Raw genomic sequence first — 13,120 nt, 5'->3', positions numbered from 1 at the left:
GGGCTACAGTCCATAGGGTCACAGAGTTAGACATGACTGAAGAAACTTAGCATGTATGGATGAGATGTATTTATATCAATATATATCTCAATCACTTTGCTGTATACCTGAAACTAATACAGCACTGTAAATAAATGATACTTCAATAAAAATTACTTAATAAACTTTAGATTTACTAAGGTCAGTTGATTTTTTTAAAAAAACTGTTAATAAATTCAACTTACTCTTTTAACATAAATTTATTTATTTTAATTGGATGCTAATTACTTTACAATATTGTATTGGTTTTGCCATACATCAACATGAATTTAATGTACACACAAATGAGGTATATTTGTTTACATTAATGAAATGTATATATTTGATATTAGTTTGAATTACTGACTAATAGTTATTTTCATTAAATATTGTATTATGGATGAATATTGACAGTTCCCCTCCAGGTCTCTGCTGCCTAGTGTATTACTGATGGTTGTAAATGCCAATGTTCCTCATCTACTGAATATCGGATCTTTCTTCTTAGAGTTAAGAAAAATGAAAAAAAATTCTCTCTTCATCTCTATCTACAGTATTTCATAGACTTAAATGTACATAAAGACATATGTTTTCTCCTTTTTTTATTCTTGGCTATTTTTTTTGAAAATTTTCACATCATTCTGATTGTAGAAACATGAAGAGGTAGAACGTGGGTGGGCTCACGAGCAAACTGCAGACAGAAAGTAAAGTTACTGGTTAAGTGTCCAGATACAGGATAGCTAAAAATAAGTCATGTCTGTAGACCAATCATTGAACCTTGAGTACCAGTCTATAAATATTAGGATTTAAAAACCAGTGGTAGTGTGCTATTATTGGGAAATTCAATAATATAAGTTTTATTTGAGTGATGCATTTAAAATTATGCTATATAATAACATTTTGTTAGAAGTCAGAATAGTAAGTATCTTTGAGGGTTAGGGGATAGAGAGTGACTGGATATGATTACTAGACAAGACTTCAAGGAGACAAATTCTGTGTACTCAGTCCTTTCAAACTCTTTGGTATCCCACAGACTATAGCCCACTAGGCCCTTCTCTTCATGGGATTTTCCCAGGCAAGAATACTGGAGTGGGTTGCCATTTCCTACCCCAGGGGATCATCCAAACCCAAGGATTGTACGGTGGTCTCTTGTGTCTCCTGCATTGGCAGGTGGATTGTTTAAGAGTTGCGCCACCTGGGAAGCCCTCATTCTGTTTGCATTTACAATTTCATACTTAGTATAGTTATACGTCTCTGAGTGTATCTTTACATCAATAAAAAGTTTAAGGTCCTATATTCATGCTTTATTATTCAAGAGTATAAGAACTGCCTTTAGTTTTATATAGATTCATTTAGAAATGATATTTATTAAACAACAATTGTTTGTCAACATGGAAAGGGTTTCATTATTTTTATAATTGTTACTGTAATCATTGTAATCAATTATTTAAAAGATATTTTATAGTTTCTTTCTGGTTATAAACTTTATTAAACTAATGTGACTTAAGAAAATCAGTTAATAAATGAACACCATATGAAGGAACAAGAAACAATTATAAAACATTAGTATTACATTAGGTAGACATTTCACAGAATTTCAAATTTAGTATATTTTTGGTGATTATGTTTAGTATTGGAGAGGAATTTATTAAGATTTTGCTAAAGTAAGGACATACCTCTTCCCTTTTCCCTTGTGTCTCAAGAGAAAAGACTATTTTTAAAAGATTAGATTGTATCTGTATTTTCAGTACCTTACTAATTCAGGAAAAAGAAGTGGTTAATTCATTATTTTACCCAGTGGACCAGTTGATTGAATTTTAAATTAACCCATTTAAGTTAACATCCCTCTCACACATGCAAACACCTCATCCTCAGTCCTGAATATTCATTGGAAGGACTGATGCTGAAGTTAAAACTCCAATACTTTGGCTACCTGATGCAAAGAATCAACTCATTTGAAAAGACCCTGATGCTGGGAAAGATTGAAAGCAGGAGGAGAAGGGGATGACAAAGGATAAGATGGTTGGATAGCATCACCGAGTAGATGGATATGAGTTTGAGTAAGTTCCGGGAGTTGGTGACAGACAGTGAAGCCTGGCATGTTGCAGTCCATGGGGTCACAAAGAGTCAGACACGAATCAGTGACTGATCTGAATCTTTTTGAAGCAATTTGATATTGCACTCATCAAGTTACAGTCTTTTCAGTATCACTAAGAGAATGAAAAAGTTGGCTTAAAACTCAACATTTAGAAAACTAAGATCATGGCATCTGGTCCCATCATTTCATGATAAATAGATAGTGAAACAATGGAAACAGTGACAGACTTTATTTTGGGGGGCTCCAAAATCACTGCAGATGGTGACTGCAGCCATGAAATTAAAACACACTTGCTCCTTGGAAGAAAAGTTATGACCAACCTAGGCAGCATATTAAAAAGCAGAGACATTACCAACAAAGGTCCATCTCTTCAAAGCTATGGTTTTCCCAGTAGTTATGTATGGATGTGAGAGTTGGACTATAAAGAAAGTTGAATGCTGAAGAATTGATGCTTTTGAACTGTGGTGTTGGAGAAGACTCTTGAGAGTCCCTTGGACAGCAAGGAGATCCAACTAGTCCATCCTGGAAGAAATCAGTCCTGAATATCCGTTGGAAGAACTGATGCTGAAGCTCTAGGTGACTAGCAAGTTCCATTTCCCATATTTTAAACTCCCTTTTCTGAAAGTGAGAGATACTTGACTCCCATTTGCTTAATATACATTAAAAGATAAATTCTACTGTATGCAGCCAACAGCCTATGTCCACTTTCGCTTCTTCACCACACTCAGTTCAAGCTCCCTGCCCCCATCCCAATCTCTTTTTTACCTGCTTGGCTTCTGCCACTTCTGCCAGGCTGCCTCCATCCTGTCCATGTTCTTTCTGCCAGGTTTCCTCCTTCCATGGCATCCTTGCCAGGATGCCTCTGTCCTTGGTCTGTGGTCTGTGATCTCCCGTCTCCACATGAGGTTCTCAGCAGCCCTCCTATGAAGATGTGCTCCTCATTGATCCATATCTAGCACTTCCTCTGGGCTCCCCACCCCCTCTCCCCAGGTGTGCAATATCTTGCTAGCCTTCTAATGGTTTTAACCTGAAGTAGATTTTAAATGCTGTCATGCAGAGACAGTGGAAACACACCAAATCGGTTAGGGTCAGAACTCTCCTCATTTAAAAAGAGAGAGTCAAAATTGAAAACACATTATAAGACTGATGAAAGCAGTTTGAAATATAAAGCAATAGAGAATGTTGTGCTCAAGATGCGATAAGAAGGACATGGGTTATAAAGTATTTAAAGAGATAACTGAATATAATTTTATTATATATTTGCATTGTGTTGCCTTCAAAATATATCTTTGCATACTCTGTGAAAAAAGCTGTCATGTAAGACAACTGTGACAGGTGACTTGAAAAAGAGAAGTAATAATAAATGATAATTTAAATAGCAATACATTTTATATAATAATTTAAAACAGATCAAAGAGAAGGCTGAATGAGATAAAGAGAATGTAATACAACTAAACATCTAATGCTTAAAACATGCAATTAACAGCTGAAGCTCACAAAATTCAATCAATAGTGTATTAGAAAAAATTATTTGTGAAAAAACACTCTCACCCTTGTCAACCCCTCTGATAAAGTTACAGATTTCATTTTTTGGTTTCTCTGCTACAGCTCACCACCCTGTCCCATGAACCCACAATTATATAAGCATGTGATAAGCATGTTCTTAGGCCTAGTCAATAATAACACTGCAGTCTAGCAATAATGAATGCTACAAATCCTGCAAATGTCATTCCATGAATAAAGGTCTTCTTTGGAATTCTCATTCAGAAGTTTAGAGACCAAAAAAAAAAAAAAAGAAAAAAGCAGCTACATTTATTTTTTAACATTTTAAAAATGCATTTACTTTTAATTGGAGGACAATTGCCTTACAATACTCTGTTGGTTGGTACCATACTTCCACATGAATAGCCATAGGTGTACATATGTCCCTCCCTCTTGAACCTCCCTCCCACCTCTCTCCCCATCCCACCTGACTAGGTTGTCACAGAGCACCAGGTTTTAGCTCCCTGCATCATACAGCAAATTCCTGCTGACTATTTTATATATGGTAATGTATATATTTCAATATTACTCTCTCAATTCACCTCACCCTTTCCTTTCCCCTCTGTGTCCAAAGTCTGTTCTCTATGTCTGCATCTCCATTGTGGAGAACACTATGGAGATTCTTTTAAAAACTAGGGATAAAACTATCATATGACACAACAATGCAACTACCAGGCATATATCCTAATAAAAACAAAATTGAAAAAGACACATGTACCCCAATATCCATTGTAGCACTATTTACAATAGCTAGGACATAGAAGTTACCAAGATGTCCATAAACAGTTGAATGGATATAGAAATTGTGGTACATATATGCAATGGAATATTACCCAGCCATAAAGGGAACATATTTGAATCAGTTCTAATGAGATGGATGACCCTAGAGCCTATTATACAGGGTGAAGTAAGTAAGAAAGAGAAAAGCAACCATATTTAGAAAGCAAAGATGGTTGCTTCTGTCTCTATTAATCATTGAACAAAGACATCTCTGCTCTGAGAATAAAAATCAAGAATGCATAATAAGCAGTAAAAGTTGGATGGAAAGAGAGAGAACGCAAAAGACTTCTCACATGGAAGGTCTTGCTTCCAGCTTCCTTGAGTCCTCAGATGCTCTGAGCCTCCACTGAGTCTGTTACATATTTCAATGCTTGCTGTCCCCACCTGCCCTCTGCCTCTTCCCTGTGTCTCCTCTGTGTTTCTTCTTGCTATCAGAGCTTACCTCTCACAATGCAGGCTGAAACTAGTAAACATTTCTGCAGCTCCAATTCAGTTAGGCTACAGACTGACCCTGGTTTATGGCCCCTGAAGAGAAATCTGCTGATAAAATGAGAGACATGTCAAAAGGAAGTTCTCCCTTTTCTTAAGGTTTGAATATTGTTGAAGAATGGTTGGATGCTAATAAAGACCTACTATATGGCACAGGGAACTCTACTCAATACTCTGTCATGGCCTATGTGGGGAAATAATCTTAAAAAGACTGGGTATATGTATGAACATAACTATTTCACTTTGCATTACTGCAGAAAGTAGCACAGCTTATAAACCACCTATTGTCCAATAAAAATGTAGACAAATAGAAAAGAATGGTTGGGTGCTGGAGAAAGGGATGAAAAGATAAAAAGATTCACAGATGAGCTGACTTTGAGCCTCCAAACCATGGAACCTCTCAGAGAAGATAATCTGAAAATTATATTCACTTTAAGAAAATGAAACCTCCATTATTTAAGCATTTCTAAGTACACATCCTATTACATACAACTAATTGTCTGTCAAATGGTATGCCTCTTCATTAATTTTAGCCTAAAAATAGAATCCTACCAAGACTATAACTCTAAAAATCAAGGCAGGGTAAACATTTTTTCTACAAAGAAGATATAACCAGGTAGCAGGGGATGAACAAGAAAAGTTAAGAGCATACATCAACGTCAAAATGTAAAGTACCAAAGGAAAGAAAAAAATAAAGGTAGAGGAATGGGGATATTTTTAAAATGACACAGAGCCTACTGTGTGATTTGTGGATTCCCATAAATTGCAGGTGGCCATGCTAAACATGGAGGAATCTTGTTCAAGAAAAAGAAAACATTTTTTTAATTAAAAAAATTATATATTTTTTCCTTTCCATGAAGTTTCTCTTTCAAATAGGTATTTTTTAAATTAACAGTATGCAATAGACTAATTGTGCTCCCCCCCCCCCCAATTTATATTTTGAAACCTAATCCCCAGCATGAGTAATTTGGAGGTGGGGCCATTGGAATGTGATTAGATTCAGAAGATGGGCCCGCCATGATTGGGATTAGTGCCTTATAAAAGCAGCAGAAAGCTCTCCCACCTTCTGCAATGTAAGGACACAGTGAAAAGCCTACTATCTCTGACCCAGGAAGGGGGTTCTCACCAGACACTGAATCTAACAGTGCCTTCATCTTGGACTTTCCAGCTTCCAGAACTGTCAGATAAATCACTTCTTTATGAGACTATGGTATGTTGTTGTTGTTGTTCAGTTGTTACATCTTGTTTGACTTTTTATGACTTCATGAACTGCAGCATTCCAGGTATTCTTGTCCTTCACTATCTCCAGTAGTTTACTCAAACTATTGTCCATTGAGTCGGTAATGCCATCCAAACATCTCATCCTCTGTCATCCTCAGTTGCCCATTCTCCTTCCCTCCATCTTTCCCAGCATCAGCATGTGTTCCAATGAGTTGGCTCTTCGCATTAGGTGGCCAGAGTCTTAGAGCTTCAGCTTCAGCATCAGTCCTTCCAGTGAATCGGTTTGATTCAGTCTCTCAATCGTGTCCGACTCTTTGTGACCCCATGAATTGCAGCACGCCAGGCCTCCCTGTCCATCACCAACTCTCGGAGTTCACTCAGACTCACATCCATCGAGTCAGTGAAGCCATCCAGCCATCTCATCCTCTATCGTCCCCTTCTCCTTCTGCCCCCAATCCCTCCCAGCATCAGAGTCTTTTCCAGTGAGTCAGCTCTTCAAATGAGATGGCCAAAGTATTGGAGTTTCAGCTTTAGCATCATTCCTTCCAAAGAAATCCCAGGGTTGATCTCCTTCAGAATGGACTGGTTGGATCTCCTTGCAGTCCAAGGGACTCTCAAGAGTCTTCTCCAACACCACAGTTTGAATGCATCAATTCTTTGGCACTCAGCCTTCTTCACAGTCCAACTCTGACATCCATACATGACTACTGGGAAAACCATGGCCTTGACTAGATGGACCTTAGTCCGCAAAGTAATATCTCTGCTTTTGAATACACTATCTAGGTTGGTCATAACTTTTCTTCCAAGGAGTAAGCGTCTTTTAATTTCATGGCTGCAGTCACCATCTGCAGTGATTTTGGAGCCCCCAAAAAATAAAGTCTGACACTGTTTCCATTGTTTCCCCTTCTATTTCCCATGAAGTGACCGGATGCCATGATCTTTGTTTTCTGAAAGTTGAGCTTTAAGGCAACTTTTTCACTCTCCTTTTTCACTTTCATCAAGAGGCTCTTTAGTTCCTCTTCATTTCTGCCATAAGGGTGGTGTCATATGCATATCTGAGGTTATTGATAATTCTCCTGGCAATCTTGATTCCAGCTTGTGTTTCTTCCAGTCCAGTGTTTCTCATGATGTATATTCAGGGTTAATTTCCTTTAGGATGGACTCGTTTGATCTCCTTGCTGTGCAAGGGACTCTCAGGAATCTTCAGCACAATTCGAAGATATCAGTTTTTTGGTACTCAGCCTTCTTTATGTTCTAACTCTATTATAATAAGACATTATTCAATATTGTCCTAAGAAATGAAAATTTGAAATTTTAAACTTTTGTATGCATTTTACTGTTCATCTTTATATTGTGTAATGATCACTTTAAAAGCAAATATTAGAGCATCTAACCTGTATATAGAATTACAAAAATTGTACAATTTATGTTTTGTAGCTTATTCCCAAGGGTGACTCCAGCAGGCCCGAAGAGACAAATAGAAGCCAGATCAGGACGGTCGGGCAAGGAAGGAAATGTTCTTCCAGACATGAAACTTGCTAAGAGGGTGCACTCTAAGGAAGCAGAATTATTCCTGGGCCAATAAGACTCTCACAGGCTTCTGAGAGCTCCTTAAGTCCCTTGACTAAGGACTTGAGAGCTGAAGTATTTCACCTCCTGCCAGCCTCAGCTCCTGGATGGACAGGCTGCAGCCCAGATGCATGTGGACAGGCAAAAAGTTGAGCTGGTCATTTCCCCCCACGCCCCTGCCCCCGAAGAGCCCATTGTCTTGACCTACAGCAGAAACAATTCCCAGGGATCTTAGCCTCTGCCCTGGGACACACTAGCTGGTTTCCTGCTTTGGGGTTGGGCTAGAAGCTAGAGACTAGACCCTGTCAGGACACAGTCTCCAGCTGGCTGCCAACCAGAGAGACAGTTGCTACCAGCTGAGATGATCGTGCCCCACTGAGACTTCCAGGGCACAAGTATATAACTTGGACTCTCCATTTTCAGTCCTGGGCAAAGAGTGATGGCAGAAAGCAGACCTTCTCATACCAAATGGACCTAGGTCACCAGGTCCACCAGCAAGCCATCAGTTAGCTCTGGTCCCCTAGGGAGAGAAGAAAGCCAGATCATGCCCATAGATTCAAAAGATGTGGGAACAGGCATGGACAGTGCCCCAAGGAAGAGGAGTCAGGAAGAGGAACTCTGTGTGAGTGAAGTCTCCAAGAGTCCAGCACATCACTGTACCATCAGATTTCAATTAAAGAACACAGATTTTAAAGTAAAATGATTAAGATGTTAAGATGGTGACAGCAGAGCATTAAACAAAGCATGGAGGCCTCTTGAATGTGGCCTCAAGTGAGATTACAGAGATCTCAATTCCCAGAGTCCCATTCTGTCTGGACACCGGTTCTGAAAGAACTCCTAATGGCCAAAGCTGCAAAAATTTGAGCCACAAAATAAATATAAAAAATCAGATTAGAACCCAAAGTATAAAGTAAATATTCACAAGTCCATGTTGATACAAATAAGTAACCAGAAACAAGGACAGATCTTCTTTGCAGGAGAACTATAAATAATTCATGTAGCTACACTCTCTCTTTTCCAACTCATCCCCAGGTAGACTTTAATTCATTTCCCTTTCATCATGGGCTGGATGTAGTGATTCAATTAAATAAAATATTATATTAAGGGAAACTTTAAATAAACCTGGCAAAAGCCATTCTAAACAAGTGCCAGATATTAATGTCACTAACAATAAGTAGAGGAAAGAATATCTTACAGAAAAAAATATGAGAAAGAACTGGTCATGACAATCTTAAAAATTACCCAGCCAAGTGACTTCTTGCAGTGTCTCTGCACCAGGTGGCTCAGTGGTAAAGAATCTTCCAGCCAGTGCAGGAAAGGTGGTTCAATCCCAGGGTCAGTAAAATCCCCTGAAGGAGGAAATGGCAACCCACTCCAATATTCTTGCCTGGGAAATCACATGTACAGAGGAGCCTGGAGGACTGCAGTAAATGACATCTCAAAGAGTTAGATGAAAAGACAAAGAATGTATAAAATTATCTACGTGAATAATAAAGGGAGCAGTTCACCCATGACAGGATCCTCACTCAATGGATATGGTATTCTAGCAATGCTTTTGTGATAGAATTTTAGGGTGGTGCCCCTCCTCACACCAATTCTCAACCCCTTTCTGTTCACACTTCTTCTGCTAGATATTTAGTTAAAAGTTTAGCTAAGCACTATTGTAAAGGGATTTTGCAGATGTAATTAAGATCCATAGTTAGTTGACATTAAAATAAGGAGATTGTCAGAATTCCTTGGTTGTTCAGTTGTTAGGTCTCTGTTCTCACTGAGAGGATGCAGGCTTGGTACTCCGTTGGAGAACTAAGATCCTGAATGGCATGTGATGTGGCCATAAATAAATAAAATAGATTGCTTTGGTAGGCCAGATCTAACTATGTGAATACTATAAAAGCATAAAGTTTTCTTCAGCTGGTTACAGGAGAGAAACTCAGAGAAACATGCATGGGGTGGTCTGGAGGAGAGTACCATTCATATTTTGAGGTGCCTTTCAGATACAGGCCAAGGAACAATCTCCAGTTGCTGAAAAGGTCCCTGAAGAATAGCTAACAGGAAAATAGGAATCCTATTTCTCCAACAGGATGCAAATGAATTCTGTCAACCACCGTTGAGCTTAGAATACCCTGAATCCTCATTAAGAACCATATCCCTGACCAAGATCTGGATTTCAGTCCCATCGTGAGAACCTGAGCTGATCCAGCTCTGTCATCTTTGGATTTCTGATCCCCAGAAAATGTGAAATCATAGATGTGTGCTACTTGAACACATTTGTTTTAATAATTTATGACCCAGTAATAGAAAACAAATATACTATATATCCTTAGTCAAGCTAGGGGAACCCACAAATCTTATCCATGATTGAAGGTGCTGTATAATAGTCCAATTTATGTAATATTATTCATAATTTGGGGGATTTTTAAATTAAAAATATATGTATCAGTCTCTCAGTCTTGTTGGACTCTTTGCTACTCCTTGGACCGTAGCTTGCCAGGCTCCTATGTCCATGATATTTCCCAGGCAAGAATACTGGAGTGGGTTGCCATTTCCTTCTCCAGGGAATCTACCTGACCCAGGGATCAAAGTGGGGTGTCCTGCATTGCAGGCAGATTCTTTACCACGTAAACCACCAGGGAAGCTCAAATGTGTAGTTCCTATGTTTTCTTAGGTCTTTTTATAATATCAAATTAATGTTAAGAAAATAATACAAACAAGGAAAATCTACGAATAAACTAAGAATGAAAGGAAACTTTTATAATATGACAAATAATATCTATCCCACATTAAAGCAAAAATCATATGTAAAACTGACAGAATAACAAAATACTAATGGCAGAAATGACCACTTTTGTTTAAAATGGCTTTTATGACCCAACAATTCAGTTATAAAGAAAAACAATAATAAATATTGAAAATGAGAACAAGTAACAAGATGGCAATGGCTTGCTCAAAACAGCCCTGACATTTCAAAAATGATTCAGTTACAAAGAAAATAAGAACACAAATTATTGTTTCCTACAGAAGAAATGTTTGTTTGCCTGCAAAATCCAGGAAAATTATATGATCATTCTTAGGATTAATAAGGCAATTCTTTATACTTTTGATTAAAATATCCTTAAAGAGAGAATAAGTTATTTTCTACATATGGTGTTTTTGGCAAGCTAGCATAATGAACATAAATCCTATATATAATAGCAATCAAAATATAAAATACATAGAAAACTTAACATAGCAGAATTATATTGTAATGTAGATTAAAAGAAGGCAATCATAGGAACTGAACATGTAGTCCTAAATTTCTATATTAAAGATTTTGGTACATGTTCAATTTTGTCTTTTATTTTTTACTTCAACTATGTCAATTTATCATTGTTGGAATTTGTACAGTTCCTCTATTATTTAATTTCATCTATTCCCCTTCATTCCCATCTATTACACTCAGTTCTTTTCCTATTATAATAGGCCACGTTTATCTTGTGTTAATTGTATATTCAGGGCTTCCCTGGTGGCTCAGTGGTAAAGAATTGATAGCTTATGGTGAAGATTGTTGGATTCATGATCTGCAAAGGAGATAATTTTGCTTCAAAACCAAAGACATGACTTCAGTCACTCAGAGCTTTATGTAGCAAAAGCTTTATCACAGCGAAAAAGGGACAGAGAAAGCTTCTGACATTGACATCAGAAGAGGGCAGAGAGTGCCCCACTTGCTACTCTTACAAAGGTCTTATATGCTTTTTCAATTGATTACTAGCAATAGAAAGGTCTTACCAGACCCACTCCCACAACACACATCTTAAGATAGCAGGGTTAGTCAGAGGTTCTTAAGAAGGAGAAACATGTCCTCAAGCAAGACATATTGCTGTTATATAATTATTAGTACAGAGTTTAAGGAAAAATATACCCTTGAACAAGATAAGTTGTTTTGTTGTGCAATCATTAACTCTGGGCTTAAAGAAGTTTAATCTCAGGCAAAATAGATTGTTCCCATAACAACTCAGAGCTTAAGAAAAAAAGTCTTATGTGACTAAGATAAAGGAATATAGAAAAAAAGTTTGTCCTTTCCTCTTCCTCAAGGGGCCTGGTCTCCTTATCAAAGTACCTAAGAATTAGCTCTCTCAGAATCCACCTGCAAATGGAGGAGATGAGGATTTTATCATTGGGTCAGGAAGATCCCCCAGAAAGGGAATGCCAACCCATTCCAGTATTCATGCCTAGGAAATCCCATGAACAGAGGAGCCTGGTGGGCTACAGTCCATGGGGTCTTAAAAGAGTCGGACACAACTTAGTGACTAAAAACAACAACCAACAATTATATATACATCTAGGTGTGTTCTTACAAAGTGTGTATTTATATTTAATGGGAATGCATTAAATTCCACATTTTTAATATCTCATTTTTATAGAGAAGTCTGGTTTTAAAATACTCTATTGTTATATCTAATATTTTTCAAATTACTGGAAAGTAGATCACAGTATGTACCCAGCTTACAATAATGGAAAATGACATCACTTCCAAATCCTTACATAACAAATAATTTTCAGTGAGCATATTTGTATATATTCTCTTTGGAACACTATAGGGCTTTGTTTGTGCTATTTAGCTAGATAATAAATATGCCTGTATGTCACTTGCCTAAGTGCTGCTAGCTTAATCTCAGAATAGCTGTTCTCTGCTCTCCTTCCAGTCACCAACACATTAGGGACCCTATTCCCATTATTCACCAACAATTACATGTTTTACTTTCTTTTTTTTTTGCCAGTCTAGTAGAAAATTATTTTATCTTTTTATTTTAATTTATATGTCTGAATTCCAATTCAAATATCGTTTTCATGTAAAGTTTCCTTTTTTAAATTGCCTATTTATACTATTTACCAGTTTTTCTCTTGAGTTGTCCTCTTCTTAATGATATGCAAAGGTCTTTGTATATTATAGACATTAATCATTTTTCAGTTTGAAACATAGTGGAATATCTTCTTAATGTTATCTTTCTATTAATTTTGTGATAGGCTTTACTAAATAAAAATCTTTAATTCTGTTATAACCTCATATATTAGTATTCTGTATTGTCTTTGGCTTTTGAAATATTGTTTTTTAGTTTTATTTTGTTGTGTGGTAAAACACAGCATGAGATGTTCTATCATAAATACCTTTTAAGTGTACAGTACAGTATAGTTGCAACAGATCTGTAAACATATTCATCTTGCTGAGCTGAAACTGTAACTTTTGATTAATAAGTCCTCTTCTTCTTTCCCCTTAGCTCCTAGAACCAGCATTTCACACTTGATGTCTATGAATTTGACTATGTTTGCTACTTCATATAAATGGAATCATGCAGAATCTGTCTTACTACAAGTGGCTTATTTCACTCAACTTATACTTAAGAAATCCTTCCCCATCTAGGTCAATGA

The sequence above is a fragment of the Ovis canadensis genome, chromosome 12 (assembly GCF_042477335.2).
Source record: "Ovis canadensis isolate MfBH-ARS-UI-01 breed Bighorn chromosome 12, ARS-UI_OviCan_v2, whole genome shotgun sequence".
Classification (NCBI taxonomy): Eukaryota; Metazoa; Chordata; class Mammalia; order Artiodactyla; family Bovidae; genus Ovis; species Ovis canadensis.
The sequence above is the reverse complement of the archived record's forward strand: the minus strand, read 5'-3'. Positions refer to the sequence as shown.